Source organism: Anthonomus grandis, chromosome 10, assembly GCF_022605725.1.
Source record: "Anthonomus grandis grandis chromosome 10, icAntGran1.3, whole genome shotgun sequence".
NCBI classification, from domain to species: Eukaryota; Metazoa; Arthropoda; class Insecta; order Coleoptera; family Curculionidae; genus Anthonomus; species Anthonomus grandis.
Genome location: NC_065555.1, coordinates 14,005,457 through 14,028,038, shown reverse-complemented (window position 1 = coordinate 14,028,038; position 22,582 = coordinate 14,005,457). Strand labels below are relative to the sequence as shown.

At 31.2% G+C, this 22,582-nt stretch overlaps 1 long non-coding RNA gene across 1 annotated transcript; it reads right to left on the bottom strand.

Moving 5' to 3' along the window:
- Positions 1–979: 979 nt before the first annotated feature.
- LOC126741619 (uncharacterized) lies at positions 980–2,767 on the bottom strand. Its single transcript, XR_007662237.1, has 2 exons — positions 2,543–2,767; positions 980–1,371 (listed from the first exon to the last, which is right to left on the bottom strand). It is a non-coding gene; the product is annotated as an uncharacterized LOC126741619 (long non-coding RNA).
- Between the last annotated feature and the right edge of the window lie 19,815 nt (positions 2,768–22,582).

The window sequence follows — 22,582 nt, the reverse complement described above, 5'->3', positions numbered from 1 at the left end:
ATTTTAATTATGTATGTTTTAAATTACGGCATTAGTCTTGGTTAAACTTGTCGGAAGTAAAAAATCACTAAAAATGTAAAATAAGTAGATGAGAAAAATAATTCACTTTTAGTATAATTTTTATTAGCTTTTTATGCATAACTGCTACATTTAAAAAAATATCTTAACTAATATATGTACTAAATTCATAATTAAAATTAAATATGTAACAAAAATCTAATAAATAAGTGAAGCACATTTTAATTTTTATATACAAAAATTGAAAATATACCGAATTTGCTATAAACATTGAAAAAGCGCTTTATTTGTCAATAAGATCCATAATATATATTTTGTTTTCATCTTACTTAATTTAATTTTTTTTTAAAAATGGTTAATAAAATAGGTCTAGTTAAAAATATTAAATACTATACAAACCATTAAGGCACATCGGTATTTTAATAAAATTGGATTTTTAGTATATTTCTTATCTACTTAGAAAAAACGAAGACAAATTTGATAGAGAACGCACTTATTCTGCTTTTCATAAAAATTATTTTAAAATAAGATTTTTAGATGAGGATGTTGTATTTACTTAAGCTGATTAAATTTTTATACAAATAAATGATGTACCTTAATAAAATAATATGTGTTGCTCATAGCTTCTTCAGGAAAAATTCACACTAAAGCACTAGCCTTTTATATAGGTTTTCATTTGAGAACTACTTACTGACCAAACGCGTGGCAAGAGAAAAATGTAGTGGAACGTATTATTTAGTTTAGTTATCGTACAAATCGATTAGGTACATGAATTTTAAATTAAAATAACTTGAATATTCTAGTCTTCCTTCTTCAGAAAAAAACATGATTATATGAGATTTGCTTCTATTACAGAAATCTTTTAAAAATCTATACAAAAAGTGTAATCAAGTAATATTTGAACTTTAATATATATTAACTTGATTCCAATTTAACTAACTAGAAAAGACACTCCGTATGCTAAAATTAATGCATATATTTTAATCAAAAATTATAACCCTAATTTCAGTACAAATATTTTTTCAAGCAACGTACAATTTCTAATCTACGAATAAATTAATCTTGGTATTTATGGCAAATGAAATAAAACGGGATCGCTGCAAGGTAAATTGTAGCCAAAACCACTCAAAAAGTAATCAAACTTGCGAAATTGCCCATTGTTGGATTAAGCCGAACTACCGGCCCCCGCCTTCAGATTTAATCCAGAAATAATGAGAGCTTTCAAGATGGAAGTTTTAAGCGCCATGGAAGAAAATTGAAGCGTTATGGCTTCGGTTAAGCTCCGTTTACCACTTTTGCTGACCGATATGCTTGTTTCTTGTTTGTTTTCAATGAAATTTATTGGAAAATACTCTAAAAGTAATAAAGTTTTATTAAGAAACTTAGATCATAATTAAAACTAATACAATAATTCTTGGGATAAGGCAATTATTTTGTCATCTATTATCTATAAAAAAAAGTTTAACAATTTTTTTTTTAATTGTTCTTTTTCTTATAAAGGTAGTAAAAGTTTTGATCGAAAGACGGCCATTATTTCCAGATTACCTTTAAAGGGGGACGCCTTAAGTCTAACAATGGATAATTTCCTAACTTTGATTAGTTTTTTGAGTGATTATGGGATTTTTATTGTGTTCATTGGATCCTTAATAAATTAAAATTTTTAATTAAAACATAATTTATAAAATTGTGTAGCAACGGGTTAATACAAATTAATAAACAAAATATTTATATTATCACTTATATCAAAGAAACAGATATTTTATTCCAAAATATTACATCGCCCTGGCAAAATTCTTTTTTGGGGTGCCAATATATCCCAACACTTATATGTAACAAATAGTCCGAGATACATCTTTATGTCTTATTTAGGTCAAATTGTATTTAGACGGGTTTAAAGAGGGAAACACTTTCATACTTTTGTTTTTAATAGCAACGAGTTAATAAAAATTTTTTACAATAAAAAACATATGTTTTTAAATCATAATTGCTTAATAATTTTCTTTAATAAATTTGGCAAAAAAATATGATTCAAAATAGTAAACCGGTCTGATAAGTTTCTTTTTGGGTTCCAAAAAATTCATAACGCTATTATGTAACAAAATTCGCTGGTCGATTTCTACGTTCAAATTAAATCGAACGTGTATTTAGCAGAGTTTAAGTAGATGGAACGCTTTTGTTCTGTTTTCAATTTGTAACTTAAACTTGTTCTTGCAACTCGTTACATTGATCTATGTACTCAAGACCTTTGGCATACGATGGTCTTGAAAGAGATATGTCGTAATCAAGACCACTAAGTCTGGGTAGTAGTTTCTGGATTGACTGGATCAGAGTAAAGTATAGTAAACCTCATGGTCTGAAGGTTTTTGTCTTGAGTTTAATACATTGATTGCCGCATATAATACCTTCGTTAGCCAGCCGTGTAGACGTATTCATGTATGTATGTAATTTGAAGTAAAATATAAAGTTACTCTGAAGAATAAGTAAAACATTTTAGAAATACCTACTTACAGGTTTTCACACTCACCAAGGTTTTCCTGGGATATTCCAGGAATTTCCCGGGTCTTATTTTCCGGGGACAAAAATATTCCTAGGACGTATAAAATACCTTTAATGGATATTTATCCGGTACACCTGTACATTTTTTAATGCTATAATAGGACCTTGATACACTTTCCAGATTTTGAAAACTTCTTCTGTTAACTGCTTGTTAAAAATTAATCTTATAAAAGAAAATCCTGGAAATAACACCTTCTAAGTATATAACCTACAAACGTGCGTAAGGTTAAAACTATGTGACGTTAACCCGTCTGCCCTTGATTCACTTTAGAGTAAAGGATAGTACACTTAAAGGTCTAAAATTTTTGGCTGGAGATTATTACATCATTAGACTTTTTTTCATCATATAACTTTAACTAAAACTAGAATCTAAAGGTAGTCTGAAGAATAAGTAGAATATTCCAGGAATATCTACTTACAAGTCCTGCCACTCATCAAGACAAGTTTTTCCTGTGATTTTCTACGAATTTCCTAGGACTTGAGGGAATATTGTTAAGAGGTGTAAGATCATTGTATGATAAGGTAATTAGTCTATTTTCCAGATTTTTAAGACTTCTTCTTTTACCTGCCTGTAAGAAATAAATTGCTTTGTAGAAAATCCTAGAAACCAGAGCTTTTAAGTGCATAACCTCCAACGTGTGTAAAGTTAAGACTATGTGACTTAATGTGTCTAAGTAGTATAGTTTCTAGATTAATTTTGGAGTAGAGGATAGTAGATCTGATTTTTTTGGCTTGAGATTATTACATTGATTTTCGCACTTCAGGCTTCGTGGGCCGAATGTGTAGACTTGTTCATGTATGTATGTGATTTCAACTAAAATCTAAAGGTACTCTTAATAATAAGGATATTCTAGGCAGGGGAAACTGGGTAACAGTGAGACACTTTTTTTCTTTTTATTATAAGATCACTACTATTAAATATGTAAACAAACTTTTTTAATGACAGTATTTTTACATCCTTTTATTAACACAATATATATAGAATTTAGCAGTACCTGTTTTAAGATCTCTGAATTTAACACATAAAATTCAGTTGTCATTTGTCTCAGTGTTACCCATGCATGGGTAACACTAATGTAATTACTGGGTAAGACACTATATGTAATTGCCCAAATATTAGTGATTAAAACAAAATAAAAACTCCAACTTAATCTATTTGAATTTTGATTTTAAACATAACATCAAAGTTGCAGAACATCAGAAATTACGGCAATCACGATGAGGGAGCCCATAAAACATCTGAGAGCATATATTGATTTACTGCATAATTAGGTGTATACCGAATTAATTCATCCTGACTGGATTTTCTCTTTCTCACATATCTAAAAATAGATATTGTATGTATTTGGTAAGTATGATTAAACTAACTTTTTTTATCTAGATAAGGTCTGGAAACTTAAATTTTCTTGTTTTGCAACAGATCTAGTGCTACGTCCGCTAAGCACAGCTTCAACTACCCTTTTCATAACTCGAAAAATTCATCCATTTTCCCAAAGATGCTGGTTATACACGTTTATAAAAGGTAAAAACATAAAATCTACAGCATCACAAATACCTTTAATAAAATGACAAAGGGAACATGTTTCGCTCGACTAGAGTATCATCAGACCATAACATACACAAAAATATTTAGATATAGATATATAGTGATGCTGTAGATTTTTTTTTACCTTTTATAAAAGTGCCCTTTTCATAGTTTCCTCGGAAAATGTTCCATAGTTTGTTTCCTTGGTGGATTCCTCGGCATTCTGAACACTTTTTTTATAAAATTCTTAAAAAAAAACGAGTTCTATATTTTTTAATAATATCTGGGTAACAATGAGAGATGTCTCAATGTACCCCGTATCACTGTTACCCATTGTCGCTAAAGCTAAAAAAACATCATAACCCTAACCTCAAATTTCTTTTGCTTTATTAAACTGCCTTATTCTGATAGCTAATCTACACATAAATTTATGGTAATACTAACAAAGTGCTAAATATTTAACTTAATTTTACAAAAAAGTCTCAACTTACCTGTTGATATTTACTTTTTGCACAGGAAAGGCACGTGAACGCGACAGAATTTAAACACGAATGAAAATCAAACGAATAGGAAATCGGTAACTCTCAAGCAGCTAAGATAGAAGAAGACACACGTAGTGACATCTTTTGACTGGACAAAGAACCAGAGCAATTTCGAATATCTTACTGTTCTCCGTGTCTCACTATTACCCAGCTTCTCCTATACCTACTTATAAATTCTTCCACTTGCTAGGAAAAGTTTTTCCTTGGATTATCTAGGAATTTCTTAGAACTTTATACAGTATTGTTAAGAGTTTGCTAAATTTGTTCAGTATTCAAATTTAGAAGACTGCTTTTTTCAATTGCCTCTAAAAAATAAATTGCTTAAAAGCAAATCCTAGAAACCACAGCTTTTAAGTATATAAGATCCAACATTCTTGAAGTTTAGAGCAAGTGATCTTAACTTATCTGAGTACTAATTTCTGAATTGAATTCAGAGTAAATGACAATAGACCTAATGTCCTGGACGTTCTGGCTTGAATTCATTTTATTTATTTAAGTATCCAAGGCCTTTATTAGCGCTATGGGGACCTATTATATATAAAATTTTAACAAAACTCTACATTTACTTTGAAGAATGAGCAGGACATTCCAGGAATGCCTACACAGCAATATAACTTTTTTCCTGGGATATTTCAGGGACTAAAGACTTTTCTGTATTGGGTATTTTTCACTTTTTTTAGGATAAGTTTTTTCTGGAAAATTCGTGGAAATGCTTAGGACTAGGGACTTATCTGTATTAGGTATATTAGTACACCTGGACTTTTTTTATTCCCTATGAGGTCAATGGTCTTCTTCTTATTCTTCTTTCAACTGTCTATAGGAAATAAATTTATTAATAGATAATCTTAGAACCCATAGCTTCTGAATGTATAACTTCCAAAGAGCTTAAGTATTTTTTTGTCTGGCCTTGACTACAAAGGCATTTTCGTACCCTTGGTTTTTTTCGTACAGGCAGTTGAATCTCTCTTGTATGTGTTCCAGGCATTTAAAATCATGTGGTTACAATATTGGCAATGCCGCGATTACCAGCTGTTCTTCGTTATTCCAGAATAATACAAGCAGGTACACAGCACGATATCTTTGAAGATGCATGGAAGGCTAACAAATCTTCTGAAACCATGCCGAGTATATAAGAAGCCGCGTTGCCGCGAGAATGGTAGCTGACATTTCAGTTTATGTTCAGTTCGAAATATTGCGCGATATTCAAATCGGACCTACAAAGTAGTAAGTAAATACGATGCATATAAAAAAATCACACTTAACGAACGGGTCAGGTGTGGGATGTGAATTGAAAGTTAGGTCATTTAATAGAAAATAAAATAAATCAGACTAAGCGTGTAAAAATGTCGAAGCTGGTGAAATCACAATTTGCTGAACTGAAAACGGAACTGGAGGAAAGGGAATGCGATACAATGGGAAAAAGGCGGACTTGAGGGAGCGTCTTCGTAACGCAATACTTAAGGATGGCGAGGACCCAGGTTTGTTTTTGCTGATGCAAGCAATATCCGTCAATGGTTGCAAGATTTGAAAAATTATTTACTGAAAAAAACTATAAAGATGCCAAAAAAAAAGCTAATCTAGAAGCTAAATTGCTGGAACATTCTGCCAATTTGAATGAAAACTCGGCCAACTCACCTATTTAAAAAGTAAGCATGGAAAAAAGGTAAAAAAAATTCTGCAATTTCTGGAACTTAAAAAATGAGTTAAAAGAAAAAAGTTTGATTTATTCAAGTTTTCTTCACTAGAAAAGCAGATTCTTTCATTGATGGAGAACAGGATCCACGAAAATCGCAATATTGGACGTCATCACTTTGTATAATCTGTCCTGTGTATCTTTAGCATTGGACTACAAGAAAGAAGTTTGGGACAATATGGAATCCGTTGGGCTAATGCACCTTAAGCCGCCTCAATGTAATGATACTACATAATCAAATATTTATCAGCGTCAGTTTAAAACAGCTGCAAAAGCAAACGGTTGGTTGCCCTGGGAAGAGATGCTGCTGCTATCCTGCAAAGAATGTCTCCGGAAGAGAAAGCAGTCTACGAACACCTGGTGAGGCATTTAGAGATATCAAAAGTCATAGGAGTCCTTGCAAGAATTTAAAGCCCATTTTGCACGAATCGTTCGACTGGCATAGGACTTGCTTGCCGGCGATTTGAGAAGCCTAGCAATTCTCAAACTCACATACGGACTCGCTATCATGGATTGGAGGATAATTTGCAGTATGTTGGAGGTGGTCTTCAGGCGTCCAAATTCTGGTGTGCTATTACACCTCTCAACGTCGTTCTCTGCAAAAAAATGATTGTTATTTTTACAACCTGGAACCTTCTGTCGATATTGACATCCACCATCTTTGGAGTCATTTCGCAACAAAATGATCCTAGAGACTCGCGGAAGGTTAGCAAATCTTCCACCGAGTATATAAGGAGCCGCGTCGCTACTGGGAGGACAGTTGACAATTTAGTTCGGAATATTAGCGAAATATTTAAATCAGACATAAATAATTGAAAAAACTCGTCCATTATCTTAAAGAGACCTACGTAACTAGAGAAAAAATGAAAACTCTAAATCTCAGTCTCAAAATATCTTTTTATGTATTAATCAGGTAACATGTTTCGCTAATAAAGCATCATCAGACCTTATAGCTAGATGACCTGCTAAGTACATAGTACGTACGTAGGTACGTACTATGCAAATAAATATTTAGGTAGTCCTAAGTGATTGTGCTTAGTAGTGTAAATGAGTCAGGTGACTATTTTTGTGTATCGAGTATTTGAATTCAAACCTAACGAACGGGTAAAAACGCTGAAATATATTTTGTATACCTGCCTGATAAATTTTCAAAACTAGTTTAACCTTTTTCTTCTTTAGAATAAAATTGAGTAAATCAGGATATTGAAGATCAAACCTAGGTGACGTATTTTTTCGAATATAAAAAAAGCATCTTTTTATTCTCTTAAATGGAAGAATTCTTTAATATTTGCTTAGTCGACCCAAACAAACATTTAGCTGAAATCTATGGCTGGATGCTTATATTATCTAGTGCCTTTTAGAGAGGGAATTGATAAACATAACTAGAAGAGAATGATATAGAAAAAGAGAGATATCACTTGACGCTTTTTCCTATTTGAAATATTGTATTGCCACTGCTTTTCTAAAGAGACTTGCCGTTGTCTCACTGTACCATTGTGACAAATTTTTTAGCCATAATATTTTCCGACGCCCGGATTTTTTTACTATCGATTTATCCTCTATTATTAATTTCAGAACTCGTATTTTTCATTTCGGGGAATGTGTCTAGAGAATTCCAACTTTCGTTCTTTAAGTGTGAACATGACTTCGATATCTTTTGACATTCTCGCAGGTACATCCACATTCCGCACTCTATACTTTCAGGATATTTTCAACCCAAAGTTTGAACGAAGAGCAACAGTTTTTAGCAACAGAATACGGACTTTATTTTTACAAATGATGCTTTGGTTTGTTCAGTTCAGATACGGACTTCTTGCATAAGATCCCAGTTTTCATTGACCTCGTATCTAAGATATTTGTATGACTAAACACATTCGATTTGTTAATTCTATACTTGTAGAAGACCTCCACCAACATGATTATTATTAGTGGCCTTGGATTTTTTGATGTATAACTTTATTCTTGGATTTTCTCGAAAGCTTCCATGATGTTGGTCCAAACAGTCTCTGCTTGGGAATTCTCTACAAAAATCATACTCTACTAAAATCATAATTTACCTCGTTTCTGACCTCAGTGTTTCTGGGTTGTTCAGCTCGATCAGATCTAATTTAGGGCTGTTTCCTTTTACGGTATACTCTTTTAGAGTTAACTAAATATTTGCTTTAGTCTGAATTTATGTCTGCGCTAGAGTTGCCTGAGACAAACTCTATATTTCATGTAAAGTTCATATCTGTTTTTAGTTTCATAAATTAAATTTTATTGCAAGGTAAAATTAAACCTAATGAATGGTATTAATACACTTTTTTTCTAAGCTATTAATACTGCACATTACATTTATCAATCGTTATGAATTATTTACTTTTTGGAAATAAAGCACAAAAGCAAATACTGACATATATTATGCCAAATTTATTTCAATATATTATTTTTCCTGCAAACAGTTTTGTCCGGTTTTGTTTGCCTACGTGTTTATTTCGACAGAAACATGCATGGAATAATTTTAATACATCACGCTCCATGTTTTTATACAATATCAATTTGATAAACAATTTAATGTTGCTGTTTAAGGAAAATGAAAATATTGATTTTTAGTATTAATTTGGATAATTATTGGTTGCGTCACTGTGAATTTGTTTTGAGTTTGTATTTGTTAAAAGTGATTTTTAGTAACTAAATAACGCAAACTATCCCGGATATGGCAACTTACTTAATAATCCAAATTCTTGTCTTTCCCGCAATTCCCCGACGCTTTTTTCAATTAAATCTCCTTTACCTGAATTTAAACTAAAACAAAAGACTAAAGCTGCAAGGTAAATACCGCCCGAACGATTACGAAAGTAATCAAAGTTGGGAAATTGCTCATTGTGGAATTTTGCTGGAATTCAGTCGTTTCTTAAAGTTTAATCCAGAATAAATGGATATTTGCGGAGTAAAAGTTGAATGCGCCCGACAATACTTTTTGAAAATAATGCTTACCGTCTACTAGATTTCTTTAAACGCATTTCTATATCAAACCTAAATAAGTATTTCTACGGGAAATAGAAATAATATTAGAATATGTTCAGTAATTTTTCATTAGCAGGTTTTTTCTATATTTGTATAAATTTTCAATAAAATGAAGAAAAACAATTAATTATGTTTTTTTTTTAATTTATGCAATGTATGTAGTACAAAGTCTAACTAAATGATATGATGATCTACATTTTTTTTCTAGTTAGTTTTTTTAAGTTTTGGCCACAATGTTAAAGACCAGAATCTGCCTTGGCAGAATTCTGAATTTGTCGGCCTTTTATTTGCATAAAATAATAAATGTGTATTTCTTTCTCTTTTTTTATGTAGTTTTATGTTGAGTTTGCAAATAAAAAATATTTATTATTATTATTATTATTATAAATGATATGCCCAGAACTGAAAACTAATTTAAGGATATGAATATATATTATTCTATAAAAATATTATTATAAAATATTTATAGATTTTAAACCTTATTAATAGTTATATAAAATGTAAAGCAATAAACGATGCAAGCTTCTGTCAGTTATGTTGATAAAAAATTTATTGTCATTTAAGGGAAATAAGTTCAATGAAAAAAACTGTTTATCCTATGAATTTCTGGTTTGAACAATTTTAACAGCTTAATACTCCTCGGTTTATATGTTAGAGTATTAAGTTTATAGTATACAGGGAATTATTTATAATCGCAATAAAAATAATGTTAACTGGTTATATGGACATTATCCATAACTATTACTCTTGGGTATTATTATCTAATGCAAACATGAGAATTACTTTATCGAAACTAAATTATTGTTTCTTTGGCTTTTAAAATAGTATCGAAGTACAAAAGAAGAACAATAAACTAAAATCAGAAAGTAGATCCAGCAACAGAGTAATATCGATGGAATGCTAATATGTAAGTATGTGTAACTAAGCTACTATTAGTGATGAATATAAGAAAATAAGTTAAATATATAGAAAATAATATATACTACGAGTCTTTAACTTATTAAATAAATATATTAAAATAAATTCTAACTCGAAATTAGCCAGTCTTCAGTGTCAAGAGTTCTTAAAGCTTAAAAAGTTGTATCCCTATAAAATATCGTACTCACCAAAGATAATCCGAATACAAGACTCCAGTCTTGTGAACAAATAATAAATCGACTAGACCGGGTTCTTATATAAATAGAAAATGTCCTATTATATGATGAATCAACGTTTATGTTTAAAAGTGAAGTAAATCGTCAACATTGTCGTTATTGGGTAGACAAAAACCCATACTGGATGACCGAAAGCTACAATCAACATCCAGAAAAAGTCAATTTTTGGGCAGGGATTGTTGGTGATCGAGTTATAGGACCTCTTAATGCACTAAGGTATTTAAAATTCTTTTAGGGGGATCTAGTTTCGAATGTAGCTATATTGTTCAATTGCCCTATTAAAGCTGACGTCCCCAATAGAAATACCTATCTTCAATAGGATGATGCGCCTCTTCATTTTGCGAGGCCTGTCTGTGAGTACCTGAATGATATATTTCCAGGTAGAAGATGACCCTTTGAATGGCGACCTTGGTCTCCGGATTTAACGCCTTTTTCTAATAGGGTTACTTGAAAAGCAAAGTTTTGAAGACTAAACCGGCAAGTATTGAGGATTTGACAGAACGATAAGATAGGAGTGTAGGCTTATCTCTGGCGATGTAATTAGAAATGTCTAGTTCTGTTTAGGGTATCGTCAGTTATTAAATAAATTTTAGTACATTTTTAACACTTATTTAAAAATGACTATTGAATTAAAGTTATTTTTCGAATTAGATAATGTTTGCTAAATATCTTTTAAGAGAAAAAAAAAAAATAAATAAAATTAAAATTTGGCACATATGTGTCACTTGTTAAAACTTTCAATAAATAGTCACTAAAAAAACAGGGTTGCCAATTAAAAAAATCAATGACGTCACATCTCAGAAATTCTGTCTAATATTTTTTACAGAGGCAATTTAAAACAATAATTGACATGTCCGAATATATTTCTGAAAAAAAAATACCTTAGAAGAAGAAGAAGAAGAAGAACCTACAAATGTAAAAGCGATTTTTTTACTCGTCCAGGCATTTAAGATTAAAAGACATTTTAATGGCCTTGGTTTTCTGTATATTATAGTGGCAGTTCAAAATTCCTGCAATGTTTTCTAGGTCATTTATTGAAACAGTAAATTTTACATTTTAAATTAATCCACTTATTTAATTTTACGGCAGTTTTTAAAGACTATTTCTATTTTTTTCAAATACTTTAGAGGCAGTTGAATTCTTCCTTGTCATCTAGGAAATTGATAATACCTAAAAGTATAGATTTTGTATTGCTTTTAGGCGGCTGATTTATTTTCCAATTAGTTTTAAAAGACTACTAGCTATTTTAACTATCTTTAAGATATAAGCGAAGGCTCCACCTGCTTGTAAGAAATAACTTTTAAATTGCATGAGCAAAATTTTGAAATTTTAATTTTTATTAGGCTATTGATTCATTTTTAATTCATGTAGTTTTTAAACTTTTACTACTTCCAATATCTTAAAATGTCAATATCTTCACAATCTCGGCAATTTTGTTACTTATAAAAATTTTAGAAACAAGAGCTTCTTAGTACATAGCTTTCAACGTACAAAGGTAAAAGCAATATTTTATCCTTCCAGAAAATTCAGATATTAAGACATATTAATAACTTTGTTTTCTCCCTAGTAGCAGCTGAATAATCCTTTTATATTTTGCAAGTGATTACTTATATTCCAACGTTTGAGATAATAGATTTTGTATTTTCTATCTGCTTATTTTTTCCAGGCAGTTTTCGAAGACTTCTGTTATTTTTCCAAGTACCTTCAAAATATAAGGCAGAGCTTCAATAATTGCCTGTAAGAAAAAAATTATAAATTTCATTATAAAAGAAAATTATAATAGAAATCTCACCTTTTGAGGACATAACCTTTAACGTGCCATTTATTATCCTTCAGGACATTTTAGACTATTAAATCATTTTTGTGGTCTTGGTTCTTACTTAGAGAAAGTTGATTTTTTTTGTCGCCTAGGAAATTGATGATACTTCAAGGCATAAAATTTGTGTTATTTTTTAGGCAACTGCCCATATTCCAATTAGCTTTTAAAGACTTCTATTAGCTCTTTTAACCACCTTGAAGATATAAGCCAAGGCTTCAACTGCTTCAAAGAAATCAATTATAAATTGTTTTAAAAAAATATTGAAGTTGTCAGCTTCTGAGTTTAATAAAGCTCCAATGTAAAAAGTTTTCAGGTATTTGAGATATAAAGGAATAGTAATGCTCTTGATTTTCTTTTTAAAAGCATTTTCTTGTTTTATCTACACCTTCCAGACCAATTATTACACTCGGGTATTTAAAACCGTAGATTTGGTAATTTGGATGAGGTTATTGATCTATTTTTCAGGTAGTTTTTAAACTACTATCTTATTTTAGTACCTTTAACGTTCCACTAATTTTAGTGCTTATAAAAAGTCTAGAAACAAGAGATATTAAGTAAATAATCTTCAAGATACAAAGGTAAAAGCAATATTTGATCCTTCCAAGCATTTCAGATATTCAGGGACTGTTATGACCTTGGTTTTCTTCTTAAGCACAGTTGAAATAAGAAATTTTATGGCTTCCAGGTCTTACATTTAGTCATTTAAAATAATAGATTTTGTATTTTTATCAATTAATTGGTTTAATTTTTATACGGTTTTTAAAGATTTACTAATTATTTTAACTGCGTATGACTTGGAGTTGCGTGGAAGGTCAGCGAATCTTCCGGTCCAACGATCTTCCGTCCCAGGCGAACCATGATGGTCAGCCGAGTATATAAGGAGCCATATCATCAGTTGGTTGATCAGGGAGTCAGTTGGTTAACTTCTGTTTGGAATATTGGCGCGAGATTTAAGTCGGACATAAATAGTAGTAAATAAAAATCAAATAAATATAAAAATTAAATATTTCTATTAATGGTGAATGACCATGTTTAGTAGTGTATGTATATAAAAAAATTAATTAATGATTTTTGTGCAACAGTAAAAAAATTTAGAAACTGATTTTGAGTACATAAGTTTATTATCGTAAAGTTAATCCCTCACATAATGCAAGTTGTTCCTGTATTTCCTTTTTGCTTTTCATCAATGGTGTCATAGGCTGTAGTACAGAAGCTTTTAGCTTACTCTATGTGAATGACCTACATTTTTTTAGTGCAGTTACAATACTTGGTTTTACCAACTGATCTGATAAAAACTATATTTCATAAAATGTTTGTAAGTGTAAGCACTGATATTTTTCAACCGTAAGGATCCTTTAAATCACATAACGGTCACTTAAGCCACAACTAAATCACATTAATGACTTAAGAGTCATATGTGATCTAGATCTTACCTTTCTAAAGTCTTTAAAATGATTGCAATCATAATAGCGACTTATGTGCCTTTCCAACATTCTAACTTGGCTTTATAAGGCCCTAGTAAGAAGCATTCTAAGTCTTCTACGGTATCTAGTCTATGCCTGTAATATTGAACTAATTAAAAAAGCCTAGAGGAAATGCACAAAATATTTACTAATCAAACACTCCTTTCAATAAGACAAGATTGATACTGTGTAGCATACAATCTCTTAAGAGGTACCCTTGCAATTCATATATTATTTTCCTATATGAACTTTTTCTTTTATACAGGGTGATTTTTAAGTTGATACTTTTTTTTTAACTGTCTATAGAACTCGGTAAATTATAAATTTTTTTCAAATAACTTTTTTCGATACACTCAAAAACAAGAGACATACAGAATAAAAAAAGTGAATATGGGTTTGTTTTTCATCGTCTGTTTATGTTTAGTTTTTGCTCGAATTTTTGTATTATCGATCACGCATTGTACCGATCAGTTAGTCTTAGACACTTTTGGTTTATTGTTGTTAATTTTAAATTTGCAAATCCTAAAAATGGCACATCGTTATGAAAACGATGAACTTGTGGATATGTTGCTTATTTATGGAGAGTGTCTTCAAAGTGCTGCTGCTGCTTCGGTATTATATGCAGACCGCTTTCCTTTGCGGAATCATCCTACACCTAGAAGTTTCATAAATCTTATTCAACGGGCTAGGGATACTGGCTATTTACGGGAACATCGTGGAGGGCATGCAGGAAGAGGAAGGAGACTTGGAAATGTTCATATGGATGAACAAGTTTTAAATCTGATCGAAGAAGATCCAACAACAAGTACTCGAGTTGTTGCAGGGCAGGTCGGATTAAGTAAAAAAAAAGATTGGACAACATTGCGCGAGAATCAATTTAATCCCTTTCACGTTCAACGTGTCCAAGCGCTACTGCCTGAAGACTTCCCCCGCAGAGTTTAGATTTGTGAATGGTTTCTACAACAACATGAAAATGATCAACATTTTTCGAACAAAATTTTAGCCATGGACGAGGCAACATTCACCCGAAACGGAATTAACAATTTTCGAAATATGCATGTTTGGTCTGTTGATAATCCCTATGCAATTCGCAGACACCAATTTTCAACACCGCTTTTCTGCTAATGTGTGGGCAGAAATTGTGAATTGGCAGGGATACTTGTTGGACCATTTATCTTACCAGACCGTTTGACGGGCGATGTTTATTTGGACTTTTTGCAAAATAATCTGCCTGTTCTGTTAGAAGACGTGCCACTGAATATCAGGCAAGCTATGTGGCTCCTGCAGGATGGAGCACCTGCCCATTTTAGACGAGAAGAACGCTTAAGACGAGTTAGAACGCGAATTTTTAAATATAAGTTACCCAAATCGGTGGATTGGCCGAAATGGACCAGTTGCATGGCCACCAAGGTCGCCAGACTTAAATCCATGTGACTTTTTTTTTGTGGGGGTATATGAAAAGTTTAGTTCTCAAGACGCCTATCGACATACAAGAAGAACTAATAGCACTTATTGAGCAGGCTGCGGCAACAGTTAGACAAAAACCGATTTCTCTATTGCGCGCCGTTACGGAACAGTGGATACGTCGAGCAAATCGTTGTGTTGAAGTTAATGGTGACAACTTTGAACAACTTATTTAAATTAGAAAGGACCGTATTGGACTCATTTTATAACATTTTGGCAATGCAATTTTTTTATTTTTCGGTTTTTGAATAAAGTTATTTGAAAAAAATGTTTATTTTACCGAGTTCTATACACAGTTAAAAAAAAGTATCAACTTAAAAATCACCCTGTATATTTTCTACGTATTTTCTTATTCTCGTAACTATTAACAGCTCAATTACAAATGCTTACATATTAGCATTTAATTCGTATTTCTCTGTTTCCGGATCTACCTTCTGACCCTAGATATAGTTTTAGTTTATTTTTCTGATACATTACTTCAATTGCCAAAAAAATGATAATTTAGTAACCAAAGGATAAACGTTACAGTATATACTTGCCCTGTATCCTATAAAATTAAAAAGTAATAAAAACCAAACAAACAAAACTCTACCTAATGTACTTGCGAAAATACCGACACGAGAAAAGACATTTCGAAGTTATATGAAAGCCCTTAGTTCGAAAATAAGAGCCCATAAAGTGCATGTTTCGAAGACAAGTTTTCCGATTTTGTGCGGAGCTTTCCAGAACCGAAGTTCTATGGCTGTCTCTTATAAACTGCGAAAAAAAAGGACAACTACTCGCAAGTGAACACTAAATCTTACGGAGGATCCGAATAGATTTAGAGCGGTGTCGTAAACAGATCGTCTTTCAAATCCGATTTGCCCTAAATCTCCTTTGTCGTCCTGTTTAGGCTGGCAGGGAACGAGGGATTTTTAAGCTGTCACCTTTATTGCTCAGGTAATATACTCGCGGAGCTCCATTTACCTACTAGATAAAGCAAATAATTTAAAATACTAGCTGGGAAAAATCAATTTTCTTATACATGGAATTTTTAGCATAAAATATGTTAAATATCTTAACAGAAAGGCATAGTAAGTCAAGAAGAAAAGAAAGAAGGTTTTGAAGCACTAAATGGAAATGGATTTTGATTGGGTTTTCATTAATTAATGCTATAGAATGACAAGAGTTCTAAGCTTGGGATTATCATAGAGAAATGGATACTATTTGCTTCTCTGGTTGACTTTTAATAGAAAATGAGGTTAGGATATATTTTATGATAGATAATTTGTATTTATCTATCGCCGGACACTGTCCCCCCAACATTAGCAACAGACTCCAAATAGAGTTAGTTTAGACTAAAGTACACACCAGCTTCCCTATATAACAAATCACTGGACAATCTCATTGTTTTATGTAACATAATTTTTAATACATTTATTTGGGCATAGAGATATACTAAGATTGTAAGAAACGCTGCACTCTAGACTACTTAACCAGTTGAAAGAACTGATACTATAAGTGATTTTAAAATAGCTAAAATATTTTGTCTTGGTAACCAACCTCTTATATGATCAAATTTGTAGTGTTGTTGTTTATGTTTATGTTGTGTTATGTTGTTTATGTTGTAATGTTTCTAACTTTTGTTATAGTATATTAAATATGTGGATCCTATCTAACATGAGGATTATAGTAGAGCTGTAGATATTTCGCTTTATCTGTAATTAATTTTTTTATATTTTTGAAAACATTTATTATATTTATTTTACAATGCTTTCAAAACGATCCACCCTTAGTAGCTTTTTAACAACAAAAACACGTCAATTTGATACAAAGGGACGTTTACTTTTATATTTTTTATATTTGTCAAAGTTTTGTCAATCACCTCCTCACCTCTAGCTAACCTCACTTTGGTATTTCAAATAGGAACCCCTTTGTGTAATATATCATTGTAAGCAACATTAAAATATCTATCAAAAGCGGCAAAAAAATTAAATCGGTTGACTTAACAGCGAAGTGTGAGCTAAACTGTCTGGTAATAATGAACATTTTATCGACGTCATACTTTGGTACATCAAATGGCTATTCTATAGTGTGATACATCATTTTAAAGGGCATACAATCTACCACCCAACGGTGTATAAAAATGTAAGTGTATAGATAAATAAACAGTAAGGGTATATTTAAGTTTGTTGCGAGTGGGACACCTTAAGGATATAAGAAGGTGTTTAAAAAATAAATAATTTAATTAGTTATATATATTAATAATATTAAAGTCTATCTTGAAATTTGTTTGTTTTTTAGTTTGTTTAGATCGGAGATTGTATGTCCTTTAAAATGATGTATCACAGTTAAAAAAGCCATTTGAAATCCAAAAGTTTTTTTTTGTGTTAAGAAGTTATTAAAGGTGCTTCGTTTTGAAATGAAAGCACTGTATAATAAATTGTTTGGCCGGGAATTCTATTTCCCTATTTTAAAGCACATAAAGTTAGACTTCTTAAATTTATATATTAGATAAACAGAAGGCATGACCCTTTCAACTTTTGGATGCACTTTTTCCCAAGACTTACCATGATGTAACAAAACCATATCATCATAAAGCACAAAAGTAAAGAGAAGTGGTGGTTGCATACAAACTGAAACTATTGTAACTAACTTGACAGTTTGACGGTCAAATTAAGGCGGAAAAATCAAATTTCATTTACTCAGAAATCTCATAATTTTATTATTTAGTCGCAATATTAGAAGCAATCGTCTAATATATTAATTAAAAATAGGTTTTGCTTGGCCACACTTAAAAGCCAGAAAAGAATTTCTTGTAGAATCTTTGGACCAGAAGGTAGTTGGAAAACATATCATAAGTATTTGAAAGACATAGACTTCTTTTAAAAATGAAGAGGGCAAAGGCTTTGTCTTTCACTCGAATCACAAAACAGTTTGACCACTAACCAAAATTCTTTGTTTTACTTTTGACACGTGTTTCGCTAACGAAGTTAGCATCTTTAGGAGAAGAGTGAAACTTTTCGGTAAAACTGTTTCGTGATTTGAGTGTCACACCAAGGTTACAACCATAGAACTGTTTACCTTTCACCGATCAGATGCGGTATGAAAGGCGATAATTAGCCTTGAGAACTGTGAGGTAATGAATTCCTTAGTAACTATATTAAAGTTAACCGCTATAAATTGAAAATTACCATAATTATAAAGAGCCTTAAAAAGGTAACTTCATCTCTCATTTTTCAGAAGTAATTTAAGTTTTGACAACTTGTTCATTGTAGATTTATAAACATGTAACACTATTCTCTGTTCATAATTTAAACTATCTTTAAAGAGACCAGCCTTTGCCTTTCCATTGGCCGAGGCATCATTTGAGATTGAACTGACTGAACATTTTCAAAGAGGATGATATTAAAGCTTAACCACTAATGTCTCTAGTTATCAGAATCTCAGCAGTTTATCACTAATAAATAAAATTTTCTTAGCGGTAAAAAAAACTAATTAATTTAAAATAGCATCCTTAATAAAAACTGAATCCACGCGTACGGCATACAACAAAAATCAAACTCAACTGATATATCAAATAATGATATCAGTCAATGTCAACAACGTCATTTTTGTCAGCTTCCTGTCATACATGTAATAAATGCATATAATAGTATTATGTAATAATTATTCTTGCTTGATATATAATATACAGCCATCACACTTATTACTTACACTATTGTTATAAATAACTTGAGAGCCTGTTATATTAAAATTATTTTTTATACCCCCAATAATATTAAAATCTCTAAAAGGGCTATCAAAAATATGTGTATCAGTGATATCACTTAACATTTTGAATTATAATTATGGTAATCGTCGGTGAGATTATGATATACCATAGTATATTTTTAGTATAATTACAAGTAAGTTAGGTTGTTAATTAGGCTTTCTAGTATCAGAGCTTCAATATGCAAAAAATCCCGAATTCTTAGAGCATCGTTTCTTTCTAATAGTCGCATAAATTTGATTATATCTACACCATACATAACTTTATCCAGCAAGAATGAGGCGTTTTGCATATATAAACTTTCTATAAGGCAACAGAGTCACCTGTTTATTTATATAGATATATTTATTTATTAAATGTGCTTATTAATAAGCTTAATAATAAACGTAGTAGAAATGGTACAATAAATAAGATAAAAACATTGGAAAAAACATTAACAAATAAGGAAATTATAGATGAATTTGGTAAATATCTTGCTGTATATGTAAAGGATAAACTACAGATTTATTTTGATGATCATCAATCTGCCACATGTACTTATGGGAAGTATGTCCCTAACTCGATGTGTTTTATGCTTACTACTCCTCTAGAAATCGCAAATTTTATAAAATCTTTACCCAAAAAATAGTCCACTGGACCTGACAACGTTCTAGTGTTAAAGCATGTGTTCATGAACTTTCAACAATACTATCTATAATTATCAATATCTCGTTATTATCAATAGTCGTTCCAATCTTTAAAAAGGGTAAATAAAGCAACATAGAAACTTTTAGACCTATTTCTCTTCTCAGTGTGTTTTCAAAAATGTTTGAAAAAGTGATTCATAAAAGAACGACTGATTTTCTTAATAGAATATTATTAAATGTTTTGGTCATTTTTGACCGATAGGCAATTTAATGTAAAAATAGAAAATAAACAATCTGCAGATTTTGTGATGTACCTAGGTGCACCATAGGTGGTAGTGTACTTGGACCGCTTATTTTCAGTTTTTATAAATGACTTTTTGAATTTATTAACTGTTTTTATGTTATCTATTAAGTGCGAAGATCTTATTTTCTATGATGATATATTTTATATAATATTTATTTTCTTGCACAACAGCTGTTATTTCTGATCCGGACTCGCTAAACTTACAACGCAAAGTCCAGTCATGTCTAACTGAAATTAATAATTGGTGTAAATCGAATAAACTAATGCTAAATCATGTGAAATCAAGGCAAGTTTCTGTCGGGTTCAGAATCGTCTAGATTCCTAGGCATAATGATTGACAAACACTTGCACTGGTCGGAATATATTAATATTGTATTAAAGAATGAAATAAAAGTGTCTATCTTATAAATCGACTTAAAAATTCACTTGATATCAAAGAACTGATGAATGCGTACTATAGCTCTGTTTACAGTGTATTGGGTTACTGCATAGTATTATGGGGCAGGGCCATGGATATAGAGAGAGTGTTTGTGATTCAAAAACGTATAGTTAGCATTTTATTTAATATACCAGTCAGACAGTCTTGTCGAAGGATCTTTGGCGAGAATAAGATTTGAACAGGGGCGAGTATTTATATTTTAAAGCTTCTTCAATTAATTATATTTAAAAATGAAAGTAAATTGATTACATTGGGTGATCAACATCAACTCAATGTGAGGGTAAGCACTGTGGTAAAAACAACTTACTCCTCACTAAGCATACTCACCAATTTTATAAAAAATCTCTTTTGTATTCTGGAAGCTATCTTTTTAATTTGTTACCTACAGAAGTAAAATTGGCAAAATCGCTAGAAATTTTTAAAACTAAAATTAAAACACTGCTCTTCATTGTTGTTTTATATATTATCTTATTTTTATTATATTTACAAAATGTATTGCTTTGTATAGCAATCGTGACGTGTCTATGCTATGTTTCTAGTATCTAAGACAATAAATGATTTTTGACTTTTGATATATTGCTTACCCATTTTGTAGACAACATCTAGACTACCGATATACTTCTAGTTTCCGCTAACTTATTTCACGTCGTTATTTCCGCACTCATGGTTGGGTTTAGGTTAAAGTTGACTATAAATGCAAAAATTGAGAAAAAACATACGCAAAAGAGATAGTTTTATACTAGTATTAAATTATTTATAGTAAACTTGACGGTTTTGATGAAAAATAAAGACGGATCATCAAAATTATAACAACTCGATAAGAAATAAAAATGTAGATTTTAGAGCAATAAATGGATATCAGATGCAATTTTGGAAATAGTATTATTTGACTTCACGAAAGCATTCGATTGGATATTTATTAAATACTGCTATGAAATAATATAACTTCATTTAGGTCATTTACACCCACGATAAGCGAATCAAATCATAAACAAAACAACAAATATTTTCTCACTTCCTTTTAAGAATCAATGGTCCATTCTTTAAAAAAAAAACTGACTCTCACTTAATCCCATTCTTCCAAATTGCCATAATCAATTACGTATTGTCCTCGCTCGTCCAAAACGCATATTCGTAGGCTCACACCTACGTAAGTATTCATTCGCGCGGTATATTTTCGATTCATATTACAGGTTAAATTGACGGTTCGTGTCTAGAAGAACATATCCTGCGTCATATTAAAAATAATAACAGTAATTCCTAGGGCCGGGTGGCCGCCCACAGCTCAGAACGGGGTGTGGAACGCTTTTTTTTGTATGCTAATTCTTCCGACAGTTCTCGTCAATGCGGGGTGTATTCACGTGTTGACGTCGGTCGGCCTTTACAAGGTTCGTTTTAAATTTTAAATATGATTCTTGCATTTAATATATAAGCCTATAAAAAATCATTGATTGCATATTCTTTGAAAACAGCTGTGTTTTATATAATAATAATAATAATAATATTAATCCACATATACATATGTTTACAAAGCTGTAAAAAAAAGCTGTAATAAAAGTAGAATAATTTATCCAAAAAAAAGTATCTAATAGTAAGTACCCAAAGAAAAATAAATAAATAGTGCAGAAAACACTTTTACATAAATAAAATTTAAAAGACAAAATACAAAAATAAAAACCTATAACAAATCCAAAATTCATATTTTATTAAATGCATTGCTCTGTTTTTAAATAATATTTTGAAGCTGAGATTTCATGCATTTTCGGAAGCCGTTTGTCGTTAGCGAAAGATCAGTAATATATTTATTTACCATAGATGCAATATTACAAGGAAATAATCGTTAAAAAATTTCTTTTCGATGTCGTGGAATATCTAAACACCGTCTATTTCTAACATTAGCCTGATGATGAATATCAGCTCCACCCTATCCAAAAGATATTGTGAGCACCTCTTCTTAAGAATATTGTAGCAAAATACCACATAATGTAACTCTCTCCTCGATGACATATTAAGCCACTCAAGATCAACCTGTGCGACAGTCATATACAGGGTGGTCCATTTAACTTGAGACATCGCAATATCTCGAAAACTAAACATGTATTCAGAAAATGTTTTAAGTGAAGTTTGAAGGGTTTCCAAGGGGCCATAAAATGACGTCATTGATTTGATCTTTAGTGGGCTCCTTCAAGGTCAAATGAAGGTCAACTTCACTTTTTTGCATA